The sequence below is a fragment of the Pterocles gutturalis genome, unplaced genomic scaffold, assembly GCF_000699245.1.
Source record: "Pterocles gutturalis isolate BGI_N339 unplaced genomic scaffold, ASM69924v1 scaffold11001, whole genome shotgun sequence".
Taxonomy (NCBI): domain Eukaryota; kingdom Metazoa; phylum Chordata; class Aves; order Pterocliformes; family Pteroclidae; genus Pterocles; species Pterocles gutturalis.
In genome coordinates, this window is record NW_010105553.1 from 72,843 (window position 1) to 85,830 (window position 12,988).

Genomic DNA, 12,988 nt, shown 5'->3' on the forward strand with positions numbered 1-12,988 from the left:
CGACGTGGCCACCGCTGGGGCTTGGCAAGGGGCGTCTTCCTTACTGCCTGGGGAGTGGCTCCCGTGCAGAAACCAGCGCAGGTGTACCCCAGCGTGCTGGGGGATGCGGCGCTGGATCCCCTGGGTGTCCCGCTTGGTGACTAGGCTGCAGGCAAGCTTACCTGTACGGAAGGGGCAGCAAGATCAGGCACCTAAGGGACAGCGGCCAGTTAGGGTACATTTATCGTCACGCTGGAAATTGTCAGTCACACTGCCATTTGCTTCAGGAGGTGACACATCGCACGTGCATTTACACAGCTCCTATGGCCCTGCTGTACAATTGGGCTTTTCTTCTGAGGTTTTCCACTGGCGTCAAATGTGGTAGCTGGCATTAAAGAAATCGAGGATAAGACCAAAACCAACTTACACTGTTTTTCTTACTCTTTTTTTTTTTTCTCTAAAAAATGCACGCTTGATACTTCATCACATTTAACCCACTCGCATGTATTTAAACACTGAGCCAGCCAACCCCGAACGTAGTGACACCTCAACAATACTCCAGCTGTTCCAACCTATGAGCCACAAGATACAAACACAGCTAATTTGGTCCTATTTATTTCCCCTGCTTTGAGCTTTGGGGTCACACTTTCAAATCTACCAGAACACTTTTTTTCATAACCATTTTAAATAAAGCTGTAATTCTGTTGCATTCACACATGCCATGGGGAAATCAAACTTCAATTACCAAGCATTATGGGACCTGTGACAACCCCAGGTGCTGGAAATGCTGTTAGGGGATTCACTCTTAAAGTCAGGGAAGTTACACTGGTGATAAGGTTAGTCTGCCACAGCTGAAGTCTGCGTTTTGTGTTCTGATACGTTAATCCAATGTACTGAAATAAAACCAGAAAGGTTGGCATGTTTATAAATGTTTATAAATACGTGAAGGGTGAGTGTCAGGAGGATGGAGCCAGGCTCTTCTCTGTGACATCTAGTGATAGGACAAGGGGTAATGGGTTCAAGATGGAACATAGGAGGTTCCACTTGAGTATGAGGAAAAACTTCTTTACAGTGAGGGTGACAGAGCACTGGAACAGGCTGCCCAGAGAGGTTGTGGAGTCTCCTTCTCTGGAGACATTCAAAGCCCGCCTGGATGCGTTCTTGTGTGATCTGATCTAGGTGTCCTGCTCCGGCAGGGGGATTGGACTAGATGATCTTTCGAGGTCCCTTCCAATCTCTAACATTCTGTGATTCTGTGATTCTGTGATTCTGTGCATGGATTTATGCTGAGGCAGCTGCGAGCAGAATGTGGCTCTTCCTGAACACTACCGATGCGTAGTGAATGCTTTAAAGAAAGTATTGTCATCTAGAAAGTGGAAGACCAGAAACTTGGGTAGTTCTGCAGCCTCTTTAAATTGTGCCTGTGCTGAGAAGGAAACCCCTTATGCTCACAGACCTTCTGTAGCTTGGAGTCACAAGTGATTTATGTCTGGGCTCACTGATAACACCCAGCTAGGAGCGGCTGGCTCCAAAGGAGACCTCTCACCAGAACCTCACTGTAAACTAATACAAGTTTTTCCTTACAAGATAAGAGCCAAAACGTGCAAAAGGAATCACTCAAAGAGCCAAGCGGGGTAGTAGGAATAAAGTATTGAGCACAAGTAGCAGGAGAGACGAGGAGGTAAATGTGGAAGCAAATGATGCACTGGCTCCCTGGGTGCAAGCTGTCTGTGGGCTTGTTCAGAGGAACATCCGTGGTCTAAAAACTTGTGATCTTCAAGGCCTGGGTGTATTTCATTTTTCTCTCCTGAAAGTAAAAAGCTGGGACAAGGCTTTAGTTGAGAGCAATAGAACCTCAGGGGTCAACATTCAGGTGGTTTACAGGCAATGAAGAGTGTAGGACAGCAGTTATTCTGACGGTGAGACAGCACCTCTGTATGCAGTGCCAGATACAACATCAGTGCAGTAATAGCTCTAGTAGTTGTAGTCTGTCCTGTACTTCAGAGCCTGTAACAGAAGTATAACATGTTTATATACAAATCATAAATACAGACATAGTTTAAATAGTAAAAATGGCTTTGATCAAGGAAGAAAAAACAAATTGCAGACCGTACCGCAAAAGCTCAGGACTTGGTCCAACGCCTACTGAAAGTGAGATTGTTGGTGAGATGTCCATGGGCTTCAGTGAGCTTTGCTTCAGCCCACTGCAGCCCAGTTGCAGAGGGCGATGCAAGACCTAAATCCACTTGTATTTGCTAAGTGGTGACATGACGTGAACCGTCAGGGCATCACTCAGGCCCTGGCATGGGGCTTCAGTCATATTTTCCAGCCTAGCATCAATGAGCCCTCTAAAAGGGAAGAATTACAACTCAGAATTGTCAGTGGGTTTCTCCTGTTTTATTTCAATACATTTTCCGTTCCATTTGTTTTATTAAAAGTAAACTCAAGGATGAGTCCCTGACCCTGCTGTTATAAATGCCCCGTTGTGGTCGGTGCAGCTGCACATGAGCACAGAAACCTTCTGCTTACAGGGGTACAGGCAGGATCAGTGCCTTGTTACAGACTTAATTTCCAGCAGAGCAAATATCACAGGGTAGGATTTGATTTCTTAAATTAAAGCAACTGCACCAACACAAGTAAGATTGGATCTGCACAAGAACTTGACAGCTAAGGGGAACCAGGGCCCCCCCCAGTGCATCATAAAGCTCAATAAAATGCTGCGTGAAGTGGGTGGGGTTAGACTGTATTTCCCAATGGGTAGGAAATAACACTCCCCCGAGACAGCGACCTTCCTGAGAAGTCTCACTTCTGTCCAGTCCTGGACAGCTTCAAACAGGCCTGTCTGCTGAAAAAAACACAACTCTGATTGACTTATCTGCTTTCTGAAAAAAGCCACTACATGCTTTAGGCTTTTTGGAGCCCTAAAGCTCAAGCTAGATTTCTATTCAGAAAAAAAATCAACCTTAAATATGTGTACAATAACTAGGAGAGAAAAGTATGAGAAATATCTTTATTTTACCATTTTCAAATGGCTATTTCACTACATAAAAGGAAGTTTTTATTTTTATTTTTTGGGGTATGTTGATATTCCAAATAAAATTTTAACTTTTGGTTCAAAATAAAATCTGTCTCTGTGTTTTATTAGTCTGTACCATCCATTTCATTCTCTATACTGCCACCAAGTCCAGCTATTGAAGAAGAGAAGTGTTTCTCCAGCTATGAGACTACAGTGTAAACACCCTTCTTTCATGTCTCAGCAAATCTCTATCAAGTTCATATTTTTGTGTACCACATAGAAATATGTTTTTTTTCCTTTGTGTGTATGTGTGCACAAACATCTGTATTATATGAGTGCTCATCACACAGATAATCAGTGCTTGAAGGCCTTGCTTCTTCACACTTTGGAAATCCTGATCTCTGCATCTCTGGTAAGAAACAGAATCCATGTCTATCATGATACCGCGTGAGCAGAGGGACTGCGCAAACACAGCCACGCTCGACAGCGAACCCGGCCAGCACAGTCACACAGCTCCTGATGGCACTGTCTGCTCTGTAATGTCTCTGCACCAGCCTTTTTTCTGAACGATCATGTGTCCTTTGCTCCCTGAGCATCACTTTCAGCCATCCCTCTGCCTGCAGCACAACTCATGCAGATGGAGTGCTAAATGGTGGGCATAGCCATATACCCCTCTGCACAGCAAGGGCGTTCATGGCTTGTTCTGCTCTTAATATTTTGCAGTTAAACCAAAGCAGTCTATAAAGGAAAAGAAAAGCTTTGCTGTCCCGTGTACACCCATCAGTAAGGTGACTTGCATCTGTGGCAGGACTAACCAAAGACTGAGGTGGGACCCAAACTGTAAACAGGCTGCAGCGTGTCCCTGCAGAACCCCCACAGCTCTCCCCCTGGAAGGTTTGCATTTGCAATTCATTGCTCAAATCCTTTCTGCTGCTGCAGTCAGTGTAATTCTCCATGCCCCAGCAATGCACAGTAGCTGCTGCCACCCAGCGCCACTGCCACTGCCACCAACCCACGGGGCAGATGATAAAGAAAGTTGCACTAAGCTTCTCCACATCCTATTTTGCACCTCTAGTAGGAATGAAACTGCAGAGCATGGTGTCACCTGTTTGGATCATGCTGCTTTAGGGACGTTAATGCGATTCACCATTAATAGAAATACCACATTTCCATGCAAAAATATTAATGAAGTACCAACACTTAACTGTGTCAGCTGCAGTGTTAAATTATGCAGAAATTTAATTTTACCTGTTCAAAATGAGCCATGTGGCTTCTCATGTATTTTACATGTAAGTCATCTAACCATAATGGTAGTAGGTGAGGTTATAGTAAAGGAAACAGTAATAGAAAATATCTGTTTTGGAATGTGTTATATAGAATATTTTTTTTTTTTCTGGAAGAACTTTAAACATCGCACATAAAGGATTTTTTGGGATCATTATTTTTTTCCTTTTACATTTACTAGAAATAGCAGGGGTCCTAGGTTTGGCCAGTGCAGTGCTGGCACTTACACCCAAATGGTGGCACTGGAACTGCTGAGGGTGTTTAAATACCTTTACCCAATTATTCATTGGACAGACAGCTAAATACAGTTAACAAAGACTTTTCTGTTCACCTCTCCTGCTTTCTCACTAAAGCTTGTCTCTCAACATGGCTTTATCGGTCTGAGATTAACTGAGCACATGTAGGCTGATGACCATTCAGGATATCTGTCTCTAAGATAGGTAAGGCCACAGCTGTTTGGGGGAGAGCTGTCTGCTTGGGAACAGTTTTTCTGCTGTATTGCAGAGGCTATGTCTAGGGAGATACAGGCCATTCAGGCCTGTTACCACTTATGAGGGTTGTGCATTTCATGAATACAACTCTCTGCCATTTTGGAGTTTTATTCACGGCTATTGATGGACGTAGAGTTTTAGGCTGGAAGGATGTTCATCACTTCAAGCATAGCTCATGTAACTGTTGCTTCAGGTGGAGCTTTTGCAAGCCCCAAGTAGACATCAGCTCGTCTGCCCCACATCTGACAGCCAGCACGAGGCAAGCTGGGGCCTGGACCCACATGCAACAGCTGGAGAGAGTGTGTCTGCTGGAGACATGCCGGGCCTGGCATCCCCCCGTTGTGGGAAACCTCCATCCCAGGGGGTCCCTGGCACCCTCTGTGGGCAGTGACTCCCCTGCGGAGGGGGACACGGGTGCTCCCAGGGAGCCTGGAGCAGACCCAGCAGTAGTTGTGATGCTATGGGTCTCCAAAGCTGAGACTATTTATTTAACTTTTCCCTCAGAGTTCTGCTCAGATACCTACAAGCTACCTCTTTATTTCATTTGTTACTTCTTCTGTTGGCATGCTCCATTTAGATGTCTTTCTCTGGTTCCAAAAAGTAACATAATATTATGCTCTGGCTTTTATAACTCTTTGCAAGAGCTGCAAGCTTGAAACTTCCAATCCTGCTCGCTGTTTGGCTGAGCTATTCCAAGTCACTCTTACCTGTACCTACTGGCGTCCAAGGCAGTAGTCGTAAATTGTGCCAGAGTAGTACAGATAGTCCTTCTTGAATTCATAGAGACTATTTATCCTGCTAAGCAATACATACCTTACAGGGATCATAACTCTGTAGAGGGAGGAATAGTTAGAATAACAAAGTCAAGATAAACTACAACTTTAGAAAGTAGCATTTATTAAAGAATGACTCATCAGTTCTTTCTTTAAGCATCTTCCTCAGTTACAGCTTGAGCTGGGTACTGTTATAATCATTAATTGGGAAAACTTCAAAAGCCAGTATATAGACAGGCACAGAAGAAAACATTTTGGTATTTTAACTAAAGCTAATCTATTGGTCATCTGAATGGTAGAATGGGAGCCAACCTTTTCCTTAAAAAAAGACATTTCACCAGCAGGACTTATTTATGAATCCTAAACTCTGTAGTAACTACTGCATTCTTAAACTTGTTTTCAAAGACCCAAAATGAAAATCTTGATGTCATAATTAGAAGGTAGAATGTAATTACAGGATTTGTGACCTACTCTCTAAGCATGAACCCTCTTCTAACAAAGTTCTTGCCACTCATTACTGAACTCATGTTTTGCTTGAACATGGGTGTCCTCACTTAGCCTGGCAGCTCTCCATTTGGAGCCCAGCTAGAAGATGTGCACAAGAAATGCCTCAAAGAACCTCTCCTGGTTTGTGAGAGACCATACTGGTATTACCAGGGAGGAAGGAGTGTTTTCTCTTATATATTCCTTTTCTTCCTTCACACATAAGCCTATTTGAGGTCTTCTGGACAGAATATGAAGGAAAAAAACCCAAGTTCCCATGAGGAGCACCATGCTACAATGAGCTCGTACAGTGGCGGGTGTGGATGAGATGTCATTCCCAGCACACTCCCGCCAGCAGCGTGGCTCTCTGCGGTCCGTGAGCAAAGCCTACGGTTGGGTAACGAACAAAAGCCAGGAGAGAACATGACTGGGAGAGTACCTGGCTGCCCAAAGCTGCACAGCTTCCAGAGGAAAAAATACCTGTTTGACAATCTTTTCAAGCAGTCTGATAAGGGGAACACCCACCCCCATCTCACCACCACCCCCTCCAAATCCCTGATTTCTAGACAAGAGCTGAAATCAGGTGGGAGCTAGAAGTGACTGTAAATGAGTGAGTAACAAATATATGTGCCAACACGTGTCATCAGAAGAAAGTTAATGTCTCTGTGGCTTTCTCTAATCATCCAGGTATGTAACCCTTAAGAAGAAGCCAGCAGGTATTTTGAGAAGGAAAGAATCCTTATTTTATCTTGCTCAGGAAGTTGAAAATGGAAACCAATGGATGTGGTGTGCTACAGTTTTGCACAGAGCAGCCTGCGCTGCTCTTCCATAGTAGCATGGTTGCTCACGCCGTGTGACACTGTGAAATTCAAAAGTCATCTCAACAGTAATTTGGATGCTCTGTAATTCGGATGCTCTCTGAAGGAGCTACCCAGAAAGCCAGCAGCCCAAAGGGTCAGAAGTGGGACCAACTACCACAAGTGGCCATCCAGCACTTCACATCCCTTTCCACATTGCATCTCTCCTGCCTTCTTCCCTTTTTCCTTCTGAAGCAGTGGGAAATTGCTAGCAGGGCTTCCCAGGGGATGAGGGAGGGGTATTCCTCTTTTTGAAAAAAACCATTAAAAAAACCCAACCAACAACAGTCATAAATGTGTTAGAGAATAATGAGCCTGAGAAGCTCTTTGGAGAAGTCAGTCTGCAGAGGTGCCATGGGAACTTGACTCAAATGCTGTGCAATTGTGCTATTTGCCAATCCTTTTGTTCAGCACTTGTCTATTCTAGGCTAATGGATTTGTAAATTTTTTCATTTTGCCTAAGAGAGAAAGGAAGCAGGTTGCTACAATACCTGTGCTCTCTGTGGATGTTATTTTTTTCTCTAAGTTACAGTGTGGGAGGACAAACTTCCACCACAGGACTAGCATTCAGGAGTTAAAGTCCCTGGGAAAATAAATTACTATGCTAACATAAAGGGAAGAACTAGAATTAATATATGATTGTAAGTCATTAATGCAAAAAAAAAGTTAGGAAAGAAGGAAGGAAAAGAGGAATTTGTTTCCCTCAGTTTAGGAAGAGCCCATAGCAGGATCAAGTCATTTTTTTCTGAATTACGGGAGTAATCTTTGGTCCTTCCCTCCCCAGAAAGGACCAGTACAAGCCAGGTGAAGTGTCTGCAGAGTAGCATGAATGCTATGCATTGCTGTTAGAACAGCTCAGTGCATACGGCCAAGAGACCAGCCTCCTGCTTCTAATACCATTTACCCTACTGACTGAAACTATGCAAAGTATTTGCTAAGAAACATAAAGCTCATGATTACCAAGGTGTATGCTTGGTAATGGGGCTACAAAAGTTCGCTTTCTAAAAATGAACAGATGGGCTTTATTCCAGAGAAAATGCCCAAAAGAAACCCTCAAGCAGCTACCAGGCAAAATTATTAGAAGCATAATCAATCTATATGTCATATACGAAATCAGTAATAAATTATAGTAGAAAAACAGTAACTCTCTAAAAAGCAACTGGTATTTCCCCAATAGTCACCCTGGGCCAGTGTCAGAATTTAAATAGTTTTTCAATGGCAAGTGTTAATGTATTCTGTGCTAGGTATAAGATTAGGTGTCAATTTTTCTTTTTTTTTAACATAATGGGGTATCATGTGTCTTCCTACTGAGGTTCAGCATGGAGACAAAGGAGTAAACCACTACCACAGCTTAGATAGCACAGGACTACACCTGAAGAATAGGTTTTAATATTAAACTACAACACACTGCCTTTGTGCATCACTGAAAACTTCCTATGTTAACATAACATGTTTAACAAGTAAAGGTCATTTACTTACACAGGAAGCTTTGGAATTTTACTACTTGCTATTGGACACACCTGAGTAAGAAGAAAAAATTTGAGTCAGAAGAAAAGAAATGGAGAGAAACAGTGTCAGATTTGGATGGTTTGAACAAACTATTCTGTGCTAACTCCTGAGTCTTTGTGGCTGTGCTAGAGTTCACATAGCCATGGATTCCACTCTGTCACAGGGAGTCAGACGCTTAAAAAGGGGTGCCAAAAAATCCAAATTGCTCAAGTGTTTTTCCCAAGCAAGTGCATTCCATCTCAGTTTGGACACTGTATCCTTTCTCCTCAGTGGAAGCAGCTCACACACTTCACCTGTGTCCCCTGCACTCCCTCGTATGAACCCCTCTGCCCTGCAGGATCCTCGGTCCAATGCCTTGGATAGCTTCCTGGATTCTTCCATCACTACATGGACTCCCTGATTAATTTTTTTTATGCCAAACAGATAATAAATACAATGCACAGAAATGTTCAGGGAAAAATGACCACTCTGAAAGTGAGTTGCAGAGGGAGGTTCTCGTGAAATGCAGATTTCACCTTCCTATCGGACCTTCCATTGCAGCAGCCACGGCTTTCCTACAGTGCTCTCAGTAAGGATGCCCCACACATTTCTCCTTCTTTCCTCCTAACTTTATTGCTGAAATACATTTTTCTTTACACTTGTCAGTTTAATCATACTTTCTCCTTGTTGGATGTTATTTGACAATACCCTATATTTGAGGAGGCAGTGCCAAGAAATGTGCAGGTCGCAAACCAGTTCAAAAAAAAGTACCCAAAACAACAGCAAGTAAAAAAAAAAAATTTACACAATTAAGATATTAAATAAGCCTGCCCAGAATTCTTACCTCTATATATGCAGCAGTGTATAGAAATCTTAGGAGATGAATAGCTTGCATGCAGCAGCAGAATGAAATAGCCATCACCCAGGGACATCACTTTATACCAAGCCAGTGGGAGTTGTGTCTGGATTTCAATAACCAGGGTCGTGTAGTTAATCACGCTGGGAATATCTTGGGAATATCTGAAAAGAGATTTTTTTTATTTTTTTTTTGGTCGTAACTCAGATCCACCTCTGCATGAAATAAAACAGCCAACTTTTTTTTTAATTTATCAATGGGTGAGTTTCTAAAGGCCAGTCATGCCCAAGGCAGAGCTCGCCCGTGGTCCTGCACAGAGATGGGCTGGTGAGAGCAGGAGCCAGGAGCTGCTCTCAGGCACGTGTGTGGGTGTTTGCAGGTCTGGCATGTGGTTTGGGGATATATAAATGAAATCTGAAGAAGGCAATGCACCCACAGTGGGGCTGGCTGCAAGGAGTGGGGTTTGAGCCGTCAAAAACAAGGTTGTAAGCTTCTCTTATCCACCAAGTCCCTGCTTGCAGAAATGACCAATTTTTGTTTCATGGAGTTTTAATTTTCCTTGCACAGGCAACTAACTTAAAAATCAAACGATATTTCAGAGCAACAAATAAATCTTATTCTAGTTATAGAGGGTCAATTCCACGTGCTGAGCAAATTTACTTCCTCCAAGATTATATCCCTGCTGCTATACTTCATATACACTGCATATTTTATAGGACTTATTGAACATCCTATGACTGAGAAGGTGGAGTGACAACAGAGGCACATTTTATTATCAGACAGAACAATACCATATCAATCATTTGAGATGACTGGTCCAGGCACAAATGAGAAATGCCAAATGTCTCCTGCATCACAAATTGAATCTAATAAACGCATCCCTGTGTTTACATGCTAAGTGCTGTAAGTGAATTCGGGCCAGACGGCTGTTCCAGCTGCAGGGACGGCACACTTGAAGCTGTCCCAGGGATGGCACACACGAAGCTGTCTCTCCTCTGTGAACAAGCCCCCTCTGCTGGGCCAGCCGGACACGTAAGCACAATATAAAACTACTGCTCCCCAAAAAATTGAGAAGCTGGTGAAGCAATTCCCCATCAGCCGACCCTTCTGTAGAGAGCCCTTTTCCTGTCTCATGAAATACGAGTCACAGAAGGGGCCAGGTTTCCTAAAATGCAGCATGCTTTGATGAACACATACCATTTCTATCCCATGCAGGAAGGGAGCTGAAGGCCTTTCCTCCAGCTTTTGGAGGACCCCCAAATTTCAGGCTGTTTCCTGATGTCCTGCTGCATGCCAAGGAGGTTCTGATCCACCTCAGGGAGACGACGTGCCCCAAGAAACATCTCGTATTACCAATCTCAGACTGCTCCTTTCATCTTCGTGGAGATGATCCTCCAAATACTGAGGGACATCTGAACTGGGCGAGGTGTCAGGAAGCTGGAGAATAAAACCCGTGTGTCCTGGTGAATTGGGCAGGCTGCTCTGCCACCTTGAAATCACTCAGCATCAGAGAAGATCTAGAGTAAAAACAAAGTTATGCTGTACTGTCAGCGTGAGTTTTCCTGTCAGGCTCTTCTACTCGAGCAGTTAAGGATGGTACGAACCTGTGAGTCCAGTATCTGGCCTGGCCACAACAAAGTCATTTATACAAGCTATGTGAGGGCCTTCCTGGTGGCTGGTGAGAGGGGTTTCATGTTTCAGAACTAACAAAATGGATTATCTTCACCATGCAATGTTTTATAACACATGCTGGAGATGACATTTAACACAAGCCTCTAAGTGAGAGCCAGTGATGCAGCCACTCACTCTGACTTGATGGAGATGAAACACGACAGCAACCCAAATAAACACAGGGACTATCGCTGGTTTGCAGTAAGTCCTTCCTACACATGGCTTGCTGAAGCTGTGTGACAGCATCTCACAAATACAAAAGTGAAAGCATCCCCAGTGAGCAAAGGGAAGAACTGGAGAGGAAAGGTCCCCAGACCATTGAAAGGTGAGAGTGCAAACAGCTGAAATGTATGATTGAGGAGGAAGGAGCCCTATAATTTTGTGAGGACTTCAGTGAGAAGAACGAGAGGCAAAAATACTCCAGGAAAGACTTACAACTATAATTAGTTTTGCATATGGAGTCATTAGTAGAGGAAGGAATTTAATCAGCATTGTCAGAGCATGGTAAAAATGTCTGAAATAGTGCAGCTAACTTTACCCTTTTGTCTTCTCCTGCCCCCTATGCACTCTACAAATTTGGCTCTTTCATTCCCTCCAAGAAATTTCTTGCTCGGACCAAGCCTGTGTCTAAGGCATCTCCTTCCAAATCATGATCTCAATTCAGCCATGTGGAAATAGCTCTTTTTCACTTCTAAGCTTTCACCTACTTGAATTGTAAACCTCGTTGTTGTGGCTCTGTGTAATTTTTTATTCGTTTAAAGCCTGTCTTGCATCCACAACTGGAGCTGGAACAACTCATTCTCAACAAATAATGCATCCCATGACATAGAGTCCCTTGCCACTTGCAGAACATTTGAGACCAATTGCAATTTCCTCAGACGAGTTTCTTGTTCTACCATTGCCTCAAGAATTATTTTGTTTATAACTAAAATTTTCATTGTAAACACCATCCTGCAAACATCTATGCAACGGTTTAATTTACCAATTATTTCAATAAGTACAAGTATAATTATCTACCAAGTCAGCTTGTAAACATATACTTAATGTTCCAGACTGAGGCTTGCTCAGCTATTATTGGTCATGTTTGGGACTGGTTCCAGCTCTTGTCTGGGAGAGCAAAAATAATTGGGTAGCTGACATACCTTTCTGTTCCACTGAATACTTCTGCATCAGATTTTGAATTTCACTGTTCTCAGATATTTTTCCCAATGAACTTTGTTACAGGAGAACAGACAAAACCAGACACAAACCTAGCTGCCAAAATTCACTCAAACATTAGTTCATAGCAAACATATTTTTGCAATACCCACTTTCAGACATATGGCTATGTACCCTCAGCCAGCAACAAGGACTCTCATTGATAGTGCTAAGGTCAAAATCTTTATGGTTATATTACGGTGTTTATACCAGCCTCCTTCAGAAAGAATAGAAAGGCTTGTTAACAGGTTCATAAATCCAGGTGAAAAGATTAACCCAGTCATCCAGGCATGAATATTATTACTGAATATATATGGTTTTAGAACATGGTAAATAACCAGACCAGTGTTTACTGCTGTGTGCTGAATGCAGATTGGAGTCACTATTTCCCTATATATTAAGTGATAAATATTAGATCCTGAATACCTATCAGCATTAGATTTCAATATGGCTTTTTTTCTACTGGGTCAGGTTAAACATCTCCTGGATTCCTGATTATATCAAGTAGTGAGCAGAACTAACATATGGAGAAAGCAGCTCTCTGTGTTAGCACGCTACAGAACTTGCCTTCGCACTTATCCGAAGTGACAGCACCTCTGGGGATAAGCTCATTGCTCTCCTTTATTTAAAAGCTACAGTTTCTTTTCTTTAAATGTACTTATTTTTGAATGGCAGACTAAACAACACCTGTTATATCCTCATTGAATCTGTGTTAAAAACCTCACATCTAAGGGGTTTAGTCAATAAAATGAAAGGAGATGTTAGCACTAAAGAGAAAGGCCCCAAACCAAACCCCAGCACACGATTCTCTCAGAAATGAAAACTACATGACATGCCTCCAACGGAGTGTAGAGCCCAATTCCCTGGCCTCTCTGCAAGATCCACACACTGAA